General features: G+C 44.5%; 1 protein-coding gene across 2 annotated transcripts in view; it reads left to right on the top strand.

The window, feature by feature from the left end:
• The first annotated feature begins 8,318 nt into the window (after positions 1–8,318).
• BACH1 (BTB domain and CNC homolog 1) overlaps positions 8,319–18,531 on the top strand; it is a 31,337-nt gene continuing 21,124 nt past the window's right edge. Inside the window, exon 1 of one of the 2 annotated variants that reach the window (XM_075263410.1) lies at positions 8,319–8,433. The gene's annotated coding sequence lies outside the window, so the exon portion shown is untranslated. Of the gene's footprint in view, positions 8,434–16,145; positions 16,256–18,531 lie in introns of those variants that run through there. The other variant, XM_075263409.1, reaches the window with a different exon arrangement.

Raw genomic sequence — 18,531 nt, 5'->3', positions numbered from 1 at the left:
AGCTATCGCAAGTCCTTCCTTCCAACCGCGACCAGGCTGTATAATCTACATCAGACCAAGCGAAGATCACTCCGCACAGAGAACTAAATTATCCTGAAGTCTTTCTTTCCATTTTTCTTTAGCTGCTACGACTCCTAGTATTTTATCTCCTATCTGCTATTCTCAGCTTATGTCTCCTTCTGTAATATATTACTGTTATTATCTTGTATCCGTTTTATCTATGTTGCCGTAACACACTGAAATTTCCCCATGGTGGGACTATTAAAGGATTATCTTATCTTATCTCTTATCTTATCATGCCATTTTTCACCATGGCTTCTAGTAAAAAAGTAGTAATAATATTTGTAGATGGACAACCTAACTGACTGCTGATGAAGGAGTAGGAGGGAGCCTTAGCCCATATTTCGCAGCACTGTATACAAATTATCATGACTCAGTTCCTGTTCCCAGTGGGGATCACGATATCATTTCTAATTTCAAATGAAGTCATTATCCAGTTTTTGGAATGTGGAAGGAAAGATACAGTAAGAACATAATAATGACACGCAAGTCTGGGGAGAACATGCTGATGATGTCATCGGTAGGTCCCAGGAGTCCTGTGGTACAAGGCAACATTGCTAACCACTGAGCATCAGAGGGTTTGTAAGGTTTCATGGTCATGCATGGGGCTGATTTGGTGGCAGAGGTTGCTACTGACTGTACTTGCAAAATCTCCAAGAAGCTCGCAAAATAGTGTGCAGAATAATGAGTGCAGCTCTGGAGTATAATACTGGATGTAACTCAGGATCAGTACAGGATAAGTAATGTAATGTATGTACATAGTGACTGTACCAGCAGAATAGTGAGCGCAGCTCTGGAGTATAATACAGGATGTAACTCAGGATCAGTACAGGATAAGTAATGTAATGTATGTACACAGTGACTGTACCAGCAGAATAGTGAGCACAGCTCTGGAGTATAATACAGGATATAACTCAGGATCAGTACAGGATAAGTAATGTCATGTATGTACACAGTGACTGTACCAGCAGAATAGTGAGTGCAGCTCTGGAATATAATACAGGATGTAACTCAGGATCAGTACAGGATAAGTAATGTAATGTATGTACACAGTGACTGTACCAGCAGAATAGTGAGTGCAGCTCTGGAATATAATACAGGATGTAACTCAGGATCAGTACAGGATAAGTAATGTAATGTATGTACACAGTGACTGCACCAGCAGAATAGTGAGTGCAGCTCTGGAGTATAATACTGGATGTAACTCAGGATCAGTACAGGATAAGTAATGTAATGTATGTACATAGTGACTGTACCAGCAGAATAGTGAGCGCAGCTCTGGAGTATAATACAGGATGTAACTCAGGATCAGTACAGGATAAGTAATGTAATGTATGTACACAGTGACTGTACCAGCAGAATAGTGAGCACAGCTCTGGAGTATAATACAGGATATAACTCAGGATCAGTACAGGATAAGTAATGTCATGTATGTACACAGTGACTGTACCAGCAGAATAGTGAGTGCAGCTCTGGAATATAATACAGGATGTAACTCAGGATCAGTACAGGATAAGTAATGTAATGTATGTACACAGTGACTGTACCAGCAGAATAGTGAGTGCAGCTCTGGAATATAATACAGGATGTAACTCAGGATCAGTACAGGATAAGTAATGTAATGTATGTACACAGTGACTGCACCAGCAGAATAGTGAGTGCAGCTCTGGAGTATAATACTGGATGTAACTCAGGATCAGTACAGGATAAGTAATGTAATGTATGTACACAGTGACTGCACCAGCAGAATAGTGAGTGCAGCTCTGGAGTATAATACAGGATGTAACTCAGGATCAGTACAGGATAAGTAATATAATGTATATACACAGTGACAGTACCAGCAGAATAGTGAGTGCAGCTCTGGAGTATAATACAGGATGTAACTCAGGATCAGTACAGGATAAGTAATGTAATGTGTGTACACAATGACTACACCAGCAGAATAGTGAGCGCAGCTCTGGAGTATAATACAGGATGTAACTCAGGATCAGTACAGGATAAGTAATGTAATGTATGTACACAGTGACTGTACCAGCAGAATAGTGAGTGCAGCTCTGGAATATAATACAGGATGTAACTCAGGATCAGTACAGGATAAGTAATGTAATGTATGTACACAGTGAGTGTACAGCAGAATAGTGAGCGCAGCTCTGGAGTATAATACAGGATGTAACTCAGGATCAGTACAGGATAAGTAATGTAATGTATGTACACAGTGACTGTACCAGCAGAATAGTGAGCACAGCTCTGAAGTATAATACAGGATGTAACTCAGGATCAGTACAGGATAAGTAATGTAATGTATGTACACAGTGACTGCACCAGCAGAATAGTGAGCGCAGCTCTGGAGTATAATACAGGATGTAACGCAGGATCAGTACAGGATAAGTAATGTAATGTATGTACATAGTGACTGTACCAGCAGAATAGTGAGCGCAGCTCTGGAGTATAATACAGGATGTAACTCAGGATCAGTACAGGATAAGTAATGTAATGTATGTACACAGTGACTGTACCAGCAGAATAGTGAGCGCAGCTCTGGAGTATAATACAGGATGTAACTCAGGATCAGTACAGGATAAGTAATGTAATGTATGTATACAGTGACTGCACCAGCAGAATAGTGAGCACAGCTCTGGAGTATAATACAGGATGTAACTCAGGATCAGTACAGGATAAGTAATGTAATGTGTGTACACAATGACTACACCAGCAGAATAGTGAGCGCAGCTCTGGAGTATAATACAGGATGTAACTCAGGATCAGTACAGGATAAGTAATGTAATGTATGTACACAGTGACTGTACCAGCAGAATAGTGAGCGCAGCTCTGGAGTATAATACAGGATGTAACTCAGGATCAGTACAGGATAAGTAATGTAATGTATGTACACAGTGAGTGTACCAGCAGAATAGTGAGCGCAGCTCTGGAGTATAATACAGGATGTAACTCAGGATCAGTACAGGATAAGTAATGTAATGTATGTATACAGTGACTGCACCAGCAGAATAGTGAGCACAGCTCTGGAGTATAATACAGGATGTAACTCAGGATCAGTACAGGATAAGTAATGTAATGTGTGTACACAATGACTACACCAGCAGAATAGTGAGCACAGCTCTGGAGTATAATACAGGATGTAACTCAGGATCAGTACAGGATAATTAATGTAATGTATGTACACAGTGACTGTACCAGCAGAATAGTGAGCGCAGCTCTGGAGTATAATACAGGATGTAACGCAGGATCAGTACAGGATAAGTAATGTAATGTATGTATACAGTGACTGCACCAGCAGAATAGTGAGTGCAGCTCTGGAATATAATACAGGATGTAACTCAGGATCAGTACAGGATAAGTAATGTAATGTATGTACACAGTGAGTGTACCAGCAGAATAGTGAGCGCAGCTCTGGAGTATAATACAGGATGTAACTCAGGATCAGTACAGGATAAGTAATGTAATGTATGTACACAGTGACTGTACCAGCAGAATAGTGAGTGCAGCTCTGGAATATAATACAGGATGTAACTCAGGATCAGTACAGGATAAGTAATGTAATGTATGTACACAGTGACTGCACCAGCAGAATAGTGAGCGCAGCTCTGGAGTATAATACAGGATAAGTAATGTAATGTATGTATACAGTGACTGTACCAACAGAATAGTGAGCACAGCTCTGAAGTATAATACAGGATGTAACGCAGGATCAGTACAGGATAAGTAATGTAATGTATGTACACAGTGACTGTACCAGCAGAATAGTGAGCGCAGCTCTGGATATAACGCAGGATTAGTACAGGATAAGTAATGCAGCAGAATAGTGATGCTCCTTCAGTTGTGACCAAACTTGTGAAATTGGAGTCCTGGAGTCAGAGTTGGAGTAGAGAACAATTTTGGTTGGTGTCGATATCGAAAAAAAGTTACTGACTTCAACTTCAGCTTCAAAATGAAATGCTTATTATTTTTACATTTTATTCTAAATTATGTTAATTATATTATATAAACATTAATATTTATATTAATTCATATTAATTGTTTGCTACCTATTAACTTTCATAAAAATCAATCAACTGGCGTTGTAATAAAATAAACAATCTTTGCTTTGTCTTCTGGACATTAGCCTTTTGTGACGGAGTTGGTTCAGGAGTCAGAGTCAGGCTGTGGCAAGATGGAGGAGTTGGAGTCGGAGGTTCGTCCTACCCTGTTGGTGACATAGGATCACCCTGTCACTATTAGAATTGTCTTATACTAGACACCATTGTTTGCTTCGATAGAAGGCCCCTTAGTTTTACCTCTACATTACATAACTTCTGCAGTGTCCACTAGAGGGCACTACATGCCACAGGCCTTTTTAAAAAAAATAAAAAAAAATTTCCAAATTATACATTTAGTGGTCATTACTGAAGAGTCTAATAATTAGAAAAAACAAAATAATTATCTATAATGTAAGAAGACGGTATTATTTACAGATAAAGCCAATGGCACCCGAGGGACATTTATAAGAAAGTGCTGCGTAATGAGCTTCAGATTAACGGGACCTTAATGCCCGATATACCAGAGGAAATAGACTTGAGAATGATCATTCCAGGTCATTGTCTACAATGTCATTACCGCAGCAATTAACCTTTATCTTTCAATTGCGTATAAATACATCATTGGTCCCTGATGTATACACGTGTATAAGTCATGGCCCACATGCGCTCCGGAGGAAAATGTCACCATAACTAGGTAAAAAGTACAAACAGAGACCAAAGGAGATCTCAGGGACTCAGTAAGATAGGGCATGATGTCTGAACGGTGCGATACCACTGCAATCACCCCACAAAACAGCTAAATGGGGCATGACGCTCACTTGAAAGAGGACCTCTCACCAGATCTGAGAAGCCCAATGACATCATCTGATCGGCGCTGTCACCCTGAGCATTTTGGTGTTTTGTTTATCCGAATTCATTCAGCCGTTCCAAAGCTATAAGCCCTGTTAGCGTTATTACACACTGGGGGTGTATTAGGCAAAAGGGTGGTAACACTACATGGCATACAGACAGGGGTTTGTCATTTAGAAAGGCCCCAAGCCAAATTATGTCTGGATGCCACCCCTTATCAAAATCTTTAGGCCTCATCCCCACCCATTTGCAAGTAAAAAAATACCCTGTTATTGACTCCACCCAGAGTAACTCCTCCTTTTTTGACCCCACATCATATTTACCACTTAACTGGCCCCCACACAGTATATTCTCAACTGACCCTAAAATAGTATATTGCCCGGATTTATGGCTGCACATAATATAATGCCCCTTTACTGGCTCTCACATAGTACAGTATATTGCCCCTTTAATTGACCCCTACACAGTACATTGTACCTTTTTATGGCAACCACATGGTACATTGCCCCCTTTACTGACCCTCCCATGATACATTGCCACCTTATATGGCTCCCACACAGTATATGTATGGCTCTTGGGGTAGGCTATTCTACAGATTCACTGTCCTTACTGTATAAAACCTGCTTCTGGTTAGGCCATTCCACAGATTCACAGTCCTTACAGTATAGAACCAGCTCCTGGGGTAGGCTATTCCACAGATTCACAGTCCTTACAGTATAGAACCAGCTCCTGGGGTAGGCTATTCTACAGATTCACTGTCCTTACTGTATAAAACCAACTCCTGGTTAAGCTATTCCACAGATTCACAGTCCTTAGAGTGTAGAACCAGCTCCTGGGGCAGGCTATTCCACAGATTTACAGTCCTTACAATAGATAACTGGCTCCTGGGGTAGGCTATTCTACAGATTCACTGTCCTTACTGTATAAAACCAACTCCTGGTTAAGCTATTCCACAGATTCACAGTCCTTAAAGTGAAAAAGCCTTGTTGGCTCTTGAGATTAAACCTTTTTTTTCTCCAGATGGAGAGAGTGCCCCTTGTCTTTGGACTGCATTACAGTTCACCCCAAGTAGGACATGGTCAGGGACACTGTAACTTTCAATGGCTCTAAATCTTGCTTTAGGAGGAGAAAATTATTTTATTATTCTCCTGTCACTTCAGATAACCCCAGGGGAGGGGGCAACAGGATATCACCCTCTCCCATTATCAATAAGAAGCATACTTGCCATTTAACCCGTTATACGCTGCCCGCCGCACCCGCCTCATTTACAGAAAAAAAGGAAAAATTGATTTTTTTTTTTTATTCTTACTGCTTAATGTAAAATAACAAACACACAATTCGTTTGGCCACATCCGTAACAACCCCTACGATTAGCGTGTTATTAATTCAGAGGACAGAATTACTGTTTTCTGATCATCTCATGTCTCAAAAACAAAAAGCAATAAAAACTGATCAAAAATGTTTATGTACCCAGATAATGTACGGGGTGTATTGGGAAATTAGAGAGGGATAAAATGTGACTGGTGTAAGGCTACATGTGTTCACTAAAGGGTTAAACTGTACACAAGGCAGCGGAGTCCGAAAAATTCAAAATCCGCTATAAAAAAGTGACAATTTCAGGAGAGATTTTGCAATTTTAATGTGACTGTTAGGGGTTCACCTATGATCTACAAGTACCCCCAGATCCTTCTCCAAAGGTGACTCTCCCCCCAGGATCGCTTGCGGATTATTTTTACCCAGTTCCATAACTTTATATTGGACCTCCGAAATTTCAGGGACAGAATGTCTATGCAATTCAAGCAGTGGAAAATTTGGCCCCATCAACTTCTCCATTGACTCTGCCCATTCCCATCCATTTCTCTTTGTGGCCCTACTCAGTATAACATCCCTACAGTGGCCCTGACATGGTATGGCCCCACAGTATGATGTCCCCCTCCAGTTGCCCCAACAGTTTAATGTCCCCCCTCCAGTTGCTCCCATAGAATAAAATCCCACTCAAGTTGCCCCCAAAGTTTAATGTCCCCACCCATTTGCCCCCAGAGTATAAAGTCCCTCTCCTGCTGCCTGATGAGTTGAAGTTGGGACAACCTTCCACCCACCGGGACTGGGGTACAGCACCCAGAATCTGGGACTATCCCACTGAATCTGGGACAGTTGGGAGAAATGATTATATTGCCCCCTTTTATGACCCCATATGGTACATTTCTTTCATTTTGGTCTTCAGGGGAAGGCACGTCCTATGTGTGGGCGCAAAACAATATTAGGATGTGACATTGTTTAGCATCTGTATATAGTGTGCGGCGCCCCCAGAGACCGAAGAGAAGAAGGGCTGGACAGGAGCAAAGATGGGCGAGTAAAATAGTGATAGCTACCTGTAATAATCCAACAGGTACAAATAATTGAAAGAAAGGCCATAAAGCAACCCACTGCTGCAAAATCCGCCAATCTCTGTTGACTGGTAGAGGCCTATGAGGCCTATGGAGTGTCCAGACTTGCCTTTGACCTCCAGGGGGCACTACTCAATACGTTCCTGTAACACAGCCGAGTGCTGGAAGTAATGTCTCAGTAATGTCCACTGCATTACAGCAACGTACTATAACTACACACTGAGCGCAACGTAATAGTACGATATGGAGCAGGAAGGGGTTAATATGGCCTCCCCATATAATGTTGCCATAGTAGGCCCTCACTGTATAATGTTCCTGTTAATATGGCCACCTAGAGTATAATGCCCCCTTAATATGACCCTATAGTATAACGGCCTGTTAATATGGCCAGTGCTGTATAATGTCCACTTCTTGTACCCCCACAGAAAAATCCATCAAACGGACCGATGGAGCGCTGCGCAATTTCTAGTAGTCGTATAGAAAACAGAGGTGGTCACCAATGCACAATACTCTTCCATTCACACAGGAGACCCCAGGCAGTGGGATTCCCTGCGGTGAGACCCCGGGCAGTGGGATTCCCTGCGGTGAGACCCCGGGCAGTGGGATTCCCTACGGTGAGACCCCGGGCAGTGGGATTCCCTACGGTGAGACCCCGGGCAGTGGGATTCCCTACGGTGAGACCCCTAGTGATCAGACACCACGAATAGGGGAGAAGTGCCCTTTAATAGCTGTCACGTCTTGCATGCAGGGCGCTGAGCCATTCACACATATGTACGGCAGTGTAGTAGTGGCAGAGGAGCGTGTGAGGTTTAGGAGGTTTCTAGAGAAGAGGATTTGGGTGAATTCCTGGTATGATGCATCACTACAGAGGCGTTTTCTCATCAGCTGACTTGCACACGGCCGGGCTGGAGCAGATAGCAGCCAGGGCTCTCCCTTTCAACTTTTTTTTAATTCTGGTTATCTCTCCTTCAACATTTCACCAGAACTTTCTCCCCTACTTGCAATATATGTGAGCGTTTCAAGGAAAAAGAAGTCATAGGACGCCCTGCATCTACTGCCCGGAGAAGCTACTGAGGACCAAAGGCAGAACAATTCCTAAGGTAAACACTAATGGCACAGAAGGGATCGGAGGCGATTGTGTCGCCATTATTACACCTTATAGACCGCAGTGCAATATTGCGTATTATGACGGCTAAGGTTAAAGGGTTACATATTGACCTGTCCTTAAGATACATCATCATATCTGATCGGTGGGGGTCCGACAAGAAATGGCAGCATTTGGGTGTGCGCTGGAGCCTCTTGTGTTCATTGCTGTGTACGGTATTGCGGCTCAGTCTCATTCACTTGAATGGGACTGAGCCACAAACAAGCCATGTAACAAATGAATGTGCTATCACCAGCCTGTGAATCCAAAGCGGTGTCAGTGTCACTGGCGCTCACAAACTGGAGTGACGGGTTTTTGGTACTGCAGCACTGTCCCCATTGCAGTACCCACACCTGCCATATGGCGAGCTGTACACTGGATGTAAACAGTACTGGGAGCCACGCTATCTCGATACAGCTGATCCGAGGGGTCCCGGACATCGGACCCATGCAGATCTAAAATCGAAGACTTCCTAAGGATTGGCTATCAATAGCAGAAACCGGATAACCCCTTTAATTCGTTGGTATAGCATTGTGCTTGTAGTCACTGACCGGTCAGCCCGGTACAGTTATCGGCGCCATGTCTGTGCGGCCATCACATGACCAGAACAGGATTGTATCCTCTGGTAGAGTCTCCATTCATGTTAGAAACTAATAGAAAACTGTATAATGTTTTACTATGGTCTCCGGCAGATGTCACTGGAGGAAGTCACAGTATATAGATGTATATAGCTAGTATTCAGTACAGTAGTATAATATAGGATGTGAGCGCCATCTACTGGTGGCTGCAGACAATCAGAAGTTTACCTCTACAGTTGTGTGAGAGCTGGGATTTGGAGCTATGTATCAGAGATATATAGAGTATTTTGTGGAGCAGGACATACCCCGGAACCTGAACAAATTAGAAAAAAAATCTACTTGCTCTCCAAATAACTTGCTTTCCCCCATATTCAGTGTTAGACTGCACAGATACGCCAGGTCTCAAGGCTGAGGTATACATCAACTGCAGGTGTTCTCCAAGTACGTAGTTGGTTTCTAAGCGCCCCCTAGTTGTGCCTGCAAACAGACATTTTATCCATGACCCATTTAAAGGGGTCAAATACCTTTACAATATGACTTATTCTTAAAGGGGTTGTCCAGGATATTTTAGTATTGCGGTAGGAGGACGCAATACTCACATGTCCCATAGACCTCAATGAGTCAGGTTCAGTCTACTAAATTTGTCGCACATAACAGCAACGATGTCTCCAGCAAAACTGACTTCCAAAATACCACATGGGGTAAATCCTCCATGTATGTCCCGTCCACCTTGATACATTACCCTACATGTCTCCAAATGGCTTCCCTTGGTTGGGTATAGGCAATATGGCAAGAGTAAAGCTAATTGTAGTCACTTCGTAGGCTCAGTACTCTGGACCCTCACAATATGGTTGTCTTCAGGGGCGTAACTACCGGGGTAGCGGCTGCCACAGAGCCCGTCACATTAGGGGCCCGGCGGCAGCTGCTACCGCTGCGTTTTTTTTTTTTTTCTTAGTAGGCTGTTACCGGCTGGAGTAACTCCAATCGGTAACAGGCCATATTTACTTACCGATCCTGGCTGGGGCCGGTAAGTGACGCCACGGGCCCCACAAACACTATTATTATACTCGGGGGTCTTTCCAGACCCCCGAGTATAATGATCAGACGCCCGGGAGAGGTAAGAAAACATAAAACATACGGTTACTTACCTCTCCGCGCTCCAGACAGGCATCGGACCTAGATGTGTGATGTCCCTGATGTCACTTGACCGGGACCTGCGTCCCGGGTCATGTGACGTCCGGACGTCATTGAAGATGGCCGACACCACTGAGGAGTGCAGCGGAGCCGGGGATAGGTAAGTGACAGTGTTTTTTTATGTTTGTATCCCCCCTTGATCTCTGATTATTATACTCTGGGGCCTGAAAAGACATAATACTGTGTGCAGGGGCCACTATGGGGCATAATACTGTGTGCAGGGGCCACTATGGGGCATAATATTGTGTGGAGGGGCCACTATGGGGCATAATACTGTGTGTAGGGGCCACTATGGGGCATAATATTGTGTGGAGGGGCCACTATGGGGCATTATACTGTGTGCAGGGGCCATTATGGGGCATAATACTGTGTGCAGGGGCCACTATGGGGCATAATACTGTGTGCAGGGGCCACTATGGGTCATAATACTGTGTGCAGGGGCCACTATGGGTCATAATACTGTGTGCAGGGGCCACAATGGGGCATATAGTATGTGTAGGGGCCACTATGGGGCATAATACTGTGTGTAAGGGCCACTATGGTGAATAATAGTATGTGCAGGGGCCACTATTGGGCATAATAGTCCCACCATTCCTAGTTACGCCACTAGTTGTCTTTAAAGTGACAATCTCTCATCAACACTAACAGATGTGATAGCAGGGCTTGGAAAATTTGGATAGACAATGTACTTTTATTTTGGTCAGAACTATGACACATCTGCCATTTTTACATTTTTCCCACGCTCGCCTCGGCTTAGCTGTCATCCTCTCATACGTCTCCAGTGTAGGAAGAGGCATAAACATACGGCTGACTCAGTTATTGCGGTGGAAAAAATGTTCTCATAAAGATAAAATACACTTCAGTGTAGAAAATAGCAGAAACCATTGCAGTATGATGATAAGGAACATACAAGAACAGTATATGATATACCGCCATATGACTGCTCATTGCTTATGTGTGTATATTACCTCTACCTGTATATCTGTACTTATAGGGTATTATTATATTTGTGTTTACATATGTGACATACTGTATGTATTTCTCTGTGTGGTAAGTTTTGTTTTATTATTTTAGCACTGCAGTGTTTAGCAGTATTATGTTACTGTATAACGGTATTATTTACTAATGTCCAACACTGTTATTTTATCATGGTATGGCGATATTACAGAAGTTGGGCACAAGCCATAAGAGTGGCAGCATTAAGGCAGTGCATGGTGGTATTGTTTGGCATTCCACAATACTGTTATGTTAGCACTGTATGGTAGTATCATTTGAACAGTGTATGGAAGTATTATTTTAACACTATATACTATACAAATATTCTATAGTATTTGTGTATTATTTCAACAATAGTGTCTTTTTATTTAACAATAGAGCATACTAATGGTTTTATTATGTATGCATTGTTTGGCAGTATTATGGCAATGTATAGTGGAGTTATTTAGCACTGTTATTTCAGCATTATATAACGGTATTATTTAGGCACAGCACATAATAATAGTGGTGTTAATTATGTTGTGTTTGGCACACTATGACAGTGAGTATGGCAGTATTATTTTACCACTGTGTAGCAATATTTCTTTGTATGGCAAGTGCTGAAATACTTGCAATACTATTTATGCAGTACTTGGTGGCATTTTGCCATTGCTCAGCACTATTATTTGGTACTGCATTTTGGCATTATTTGGACAGAGGGCATAAATAATAACAATATAAAATATGCTTTGTTTGGCATAATTATGGTCATGTATGGTGGCATTATTTGGCATTGCATAACACTGTTATTTTAGTACTGTATAGTGGTATTACTTTAGCACTGTATGGTGGTATTATTTTAGTACTGTATGGTGGTATTATTTTAGCACTGTATGGTAGTATTTTAGTACTGTATGGTGGTGTTATTTTAGCACTATATGGTGGAATTATTTTAGTACTGTATGGTGGTATTACCTTAGTACTGTATGGTGGTATTATTTTAGCACTATATGGTGGAATTATTTTAGTACTGTATGGTGGTATTACTTTAGTACTGTATGGTGGTATTATTTTAGCACTATATGGTGGAATTATTTTAGTACTGTATGGTGGTATTATTTTAGCACTGTATGGTAGTATTTTAGCACTGTATGGTGGTATTATTTTAGTACTGTATGGTGGTATTATTTTAGCACTGTATGGTAGTATTTTAGCACTGTATGGTGGTATTATTTTAGCACTGTATGGTGGTATTATTTTAGTACTGTATGGTGGTATTATTTTAGCACTGTATGGTGGTATTATTTTAGCACTGTGCCAATCCCCATTTTTAAAATGCTTTTATTAAAACTGGTGAAAGTGTTAATTTTCTTCAAATTTTATTTACCGATTGTAGATTTTTAAATTTTATTTTCTGTCCATGATTATGGGGGCGGCCATCTTGCTTGAGCTTCTCCTCTGCTCTGACGGCATTTAGTGATCTGCTTTACAGCATAGTCATGGTCATAGTCTGCAATAATCTGGAGCTGGAGGTCTCCACCTATTATTCTCTTGGGTCTGAAGAGACCTCAGAGTATAATAATTTGCCGCAATTCACGTTGCAGCGGCCATTTTAATTCGTTGAAGAAAAATCCCCAATTGTTCCGTGCTGAACAAAAGAATTTCCAGGCTGAAACTGGCTTGTACTGAATTGGTTCGCCCATCTCCCGATCCTGCCAGCTGTTTTCTAAGGCGGACGTCTCTGCCGCACTGTGATGTCCGGTGTCCCTCTGCTAAGGCCTCTGAGGCTGCTGATTGGCATCAGTGGTCACGTGCGGCGGGGACTTCTGTCAGAAGAAAACACCAAAGCAGCAGGACCGGACCGCGCTGGGAGATACTGGAGCACCAGGGAATGGTGAGTATTTTTTTTTCTTTCACCTTCCCCGGCTTCATATTAATAAAGTGGTTATTCTGGACAACCCCTTTAAATAAGGCTCTAGCGTGATGCGACGTGTCATTGCGCAGTCTTGCACGTTTCAGTTGCATTTCTGATAATTGTTGTGCTCTGTGCCGTGATGAAATATTGTGAGTTACACAAGAGCTTCAGTCATACAGCGAGGAAATGCTGATTCATTCCCTATCAGCATTACACAGTGAGTCAGCAGCCTGAGCCCGCACATAACTGAGTGGTGTCTGCTGGGAACCCTGCCTCATCCCAGCTGCTCCGTCTCCCCGTTCAACCTTTATTGTCATATGATTTCAGTTTGTGGTTTGCTTCTTTGCTAGATTCGGCGTTGCAGCATTAATTGTGCAGTCTGACCACACAGAGAACACGATACGCAGGAAACAGTAGCATACCGTCCTTACTCCATGTACGCCTTCCTGACAATCTCCGCACGCTAAGGCTACATGCATAAAACCGAGGGTGAAGGCCAAGTAGGGGACGGTAGTGTAATGCACTCAGGTGACCAAGTGGCTTTCATCCTCCAATGGTGCGGCCGTGCACTTGTGCTCCATTCACTGCCATGGGGTTGTGGGTACTACTGGAGGTCACAGTCCCAACAACACCATAGCAGTGAATGGAGCGCCAATTATGCAAGTGCACTGGCGCCTCATTTACAGGGAGAATTTAGGTCCCCTGTCCTCCTGATCACTGGGGGACAAGGCAATTGGGCCCCTGTGATCGGACACTTATCCCCTGTTCTGTAGATAAGGAATAAGTATCCATAATGCCACAACCCCTTTAAGCATACCTCCCAACTTTTGAAGAACTGAAAGAGGGACAAAATGTGCAGCGCGCATAGCGCGCCGCGGCAAATTTAACCCCACCCACTTTTATGTTGACTCCGCCCATTCCCATTCATTTTCCATGTGCCCCCACACAGTATAATCCTCCTACAGTCACCCGTAAATTATATGTCCCTCCTCTATCTCTCTCCCAGTTTCATATACACCCTTCATCTGCCCCCAGTTTCATGTCCCCCATCTCTACCCCCAGCTCCTTGCTTTAGTCGCGTATGTATTCAACTCAGATCTGCGGCTCAGATTCGGCTCCATCTTCTGGACTACAATAAAAAGTGCAGCACCAAGCGCAACATGGCTGCCTCTCCCTATGTCTATAGTGCGGACTCTGTAAATCGGTCACAGGAACCCCTTATTCCTGACAGATGAGGGTCTTAGAGGTGACCATATATTTATGGGATAGCAGGTGGATGTATATGTATATGGTACATGACAGAGATACCCCTTTTAGGCTCCACATAGCGGGCCTCAGCAAAAATGCACTGCGAGAAAAACCAGTGACAACGCATCATGTTTTTTTCTTGCAGCGCTTTTCACAGAAAATCTGCAGTTTTCCTCTGTGCATTTTCTGCTTCCATTATAGCTATAGGGAAACCGCCAACACTTCCGTAGGTATAGTTGACATGCTGCGATTTCCAAAACAGCAACAGTTTCGGAAATCGCAGCGTCTCCGCTGAGGATAGGATTCACTAGGAACCTATTGAACGCCGCGTTTACGCCATGTGGGGGCCCGGCCTCAAGGGGTTTTGCATACATACTTTCTCACCCAATCCGACATGACGTAGAGAGGGTTTCGAGAATAAAATATGCAAATCTATTCTCCAGGATGTAATTAGGAGAACAGTGCCTCTGTATGCCGCCCTCTAGAGGCAGACCCCTTAACATCATGCATGACTCGTTTAATGAGCCTAATAACATAATGCGGGGATTATTGCCAAACTAGTATTTCTATTCCAGCTATGGACAGCGTTAGTATCTAGTATCCCTACGCTATGCTGAGGAGATCCAACAGATGGAAACAGCGCTGTCCATAGCTGGGAATCTGTTCCTTTTGGAATATGCAAATCTGTCTTTCATGATGTGATTAGGAAGTCAGCTGCTGCCTCAGTGTTGCAAACCGATAGAGGGCGCTCACTAGAATGTGCAAGCCTCTGTCTTCCTAACTACATCAGGGAGGACAGACTTGCACATTCCAGTGAGCGCCCTCTATTGGTTTACAACACTGAGGCAGCAGCTGACTTCCTAATCACATCATGGAAGACAGATTTGCATATTCTTCCCATGGTCCTTTGCGAAGTGGAGTGCTAAAGGCTTAATAAGTCTCCACACACCTATATGGTGGTCTCTCCCCAAGGAGTAACAATATCCCCTTAACCCTTTTGGAATAGAAATACTAGTTTGGCAATAATCCCTGCATTACGTTATTAGGCTCATTAAACGAGTCATGCATGATGTTAAGGGGTCTGCCTCTAGAGGGCAGCACACAGAGGCAGTGTTCTCCTAATTACATCCTGGAGAATAGATAGATTTACATATTTTACCCAGAAATAGCTGTAAGTCTCCGTACGCCTGTGTAGGTGCACACTCTCCCTAACTAGAGATGAGCGAGTACTGTTCGGATCAGCCGATCCGAACAGCACGCACGCATTGAAATGAATGGATGCACCTGGTACTTCCGCTTTGACGCCGGCCAGCCGCTTAACCCCCCGAATGCCGGCTACGTCCATTCATTTCAATGCGAGCGTGCTGTTCGGATCGGCTGATACAAACAGTACTCGCTCATCTCTAGTGACAACCATTTGATACCCAGTAAGTAACGCACATGTTGGGTTTCGCACGGTTTCCTTGGTATCTTCACCACACAGCACCGGTCGCTAATACCCGATGGGTGATAACTATACTGCTCGGTGCAAAATTGTGCCATGTCAAGGGTCTTATCATTGGTTTGCCCTGCTCTTCTGCTTTTACACTGTCTGTCTTATCTAATGTCAGAGTCAGAGGCATGTACTGTATAGGTGAGGTGTGTTATATAATAATACTATATCATTCTGCTGGAATTACGAGTCACAACACACACTATGAAGTCACTACTACTATGTTTGCAAACTGACTAAGTTTGACCCGCCCGGGCGCCTGTAACCTGTGACGTCACACAGCGACGTCACTCCCGGAGACATCGGCAGCTCAGGAAGCTGCTAGAAAACAAGGAAGAAGAGTCAGGACTGAGAGGAGTCTGCGTCTCCGGCTGCAGTAAGTGTGAACAGAGCCTAAGGGGAGGTGTAAGGAGAGGGGCTGCTCGGGACAGGAGGGGTAGGGGGCGCTCACGGCCCAGGTCTACAAGCGCGAGCTCTTAAAGGGGCCGCACCCCTTTTAATGTGTGTAGCATGTCTGTCCTGCTGCACCTGTGTCCTGTACAGGACTGGAGTCCTCTGTCATTAGCTTGGGGTTTATGGGGTCACATAGGGTTTATACAAACATGGATGACCCCTGTCTGTGGTCATAGTAGAGCCCCCTAATGGTCCACTCATGTCAGGGCCACGTGCGGCACACTAGTTGTGAGACTACAAGTCCCAGCATGCCCTGGCAGTCTGTGGCAGTCCTGTCAGCGTCTGACTTCTGTCTGTGCCATGTTATTGTATGGTCACGTGACACAGCGTGTGGCGGTCATGTGACAGCATGTTGTATTATGGTGACCACAATGGACGCGACCATTCAGTGGATAACTGGATCTTTAAAAAATAAAAAAATAAGGACTTGTAATACCCCTTGAAGCCTGAGCTGCACGATGGCGCTAAAAGTCAAGTATAATAGAGGATCGGTCTCCTCTCCGGACATGTCTGTTTAGTAAATACTTGTATTTCCTATCAATTGCATCTTTCTTACATCTTTGTTCTGCCTTTCCTCAGTTACTCCTCCTGGAAAGATAACAACTAGGTGTTACCAGTTCCCTTGTCAGAAAGGAGTCCCTGCACTGATTGGTCAATGACAGACCGGGGCAATGATAACATCCAATGCACACATTTCCAGGGGGCATAACAGAGGGATAGCACCATGTTAAGATGCTCCAGAATTGTTGTTTTTGGTAAAATAAACCCTCCCGGAGAGGTTTTTGCTCCTCTTTGAGTAGTACAGGTGCTGATGACAGGAACAGTTGCGGTTGCCTTGTAAGGACCTGGTGGTCATGTGACTTGAGGAATGGATGACTACAATTTGCAGTTGACCTGACGTCGCCCTCTGTAGATCACCTTGAAACCCAGAATCAATGGCTAAGAAGTCACGAGACATAAGTGGCCCAAGGAGCCGGACTCTCAATTAAAGGGACGTTTCCATTTTTATTTATTTACCTCTTTTAAAGTAAAGGCTCAAAAAATTATGCCGGCCCTCCCACGTGATCTAATGCCCCCTTAAGTGACTCAGAATGGGGTGACAAAAATGAAAGACGCCTCCTCATCAATCTCCCTGCCGCTCCCTTCGTCACACAGAAGAAATTACCCTCAGCCAATCAGTGGCCGCAGTGGTGACCCGCCTCCTCCACTGATTGGCTGAGCAGTATTTCCTGTAGGCGTGTGCATGCCTGGCGGCGATCAGACGATTATACTGTGCAGTTGTGTGATCATTGGTGTCTTGGCTCCTGCAGTTCGGGCCACGACAACACATCGGTGGGCCCCATGTAAAGGTTTCATAAATGGGGAGCCCCTGCATAGTTTAATGTTCCCTCAAGTGGCCCCTGCATGATGCCCCCGAAGTACAAGTTACACCCCCCCTTGCCCCTGTGATGGGCAGCCACTCCTATAGTTCCCAGTGCAGGTTGGCCTCAGTTCAAGCGCCCTGTCCTACTATAATATTATAAATGTGCAAGTTTGTGTGTTTTGTTCCTCAATGACACCCAAACGACTGAACGGATTGGCGTGAGATTTGACGCATACCTAGATGGCCACCGGGAAGGTAAGATAAGCTACTTCGTATACCGCTCCAGCTCCCGAACATTACCGGCGAAAGTCTGCTCCGACTCCGCTGCGGGACTCTTTCGGCTGGCCTCCAATAGGTTCGCCTCATGGGCGGAGCGATGGACAATGTGCGCTCCCCGATACGTCCGCTGAAGTCTGTGGCCGTGGCCGACAGAGAATCTGCGGCCCTGAGAAAATGGCGGCGGCTCCATTGCAACGCTGCCATGCTGATTCAACTAAGAGCTGCTCGGAAGCTTCCGTGGCTGGGAATACTGCGCCCCTGCCACGATGTCTCACACTCCCAGCTCGGGCCCGAGGCGGCTGCGCAGCCTGAATCTGCGGGACACCGCACGTACAGCGGATATGCCGGCTGGGTGTGTATACCGGTGGCGTGCAGGGTATATTGCCAGGCGCCCCACAATAGGGACACAGGAGCGGCGTTTCGGTGGCCAGGGGGCCGCGCGGGAGGACAGTTCAAGGGAGAGGGGTTTGGGAGCCCAGGAAGGGGCACAGAGCCGCGTGCCTGGGGGCCTGTGGGGGGGAGAAGAGGGCCACGCGTGGTGAATTTGGGGAGAAGAA

This window comes from Leptodactylus fuscus, chromosome 2 (genome assembly GCF_031893055.1).
Source record: "Leptodactylus fuscus isolate aLepFus1 chromosome 2, aLepFus1.hap2, whole genome shotgun sequence".
NCBI classification, from domain to species: domain Eukaryota; kingdom Metazoa; phylum Chordata; class Amphibia; order Anura; family Leptodactylidae; genus Leptodactylus; species Leptodactylus fuscus.
Note: the sequence above shows the minus strand (reverse complement) of the source record. Positions and strands in the feature narration are given on the sequence as shown.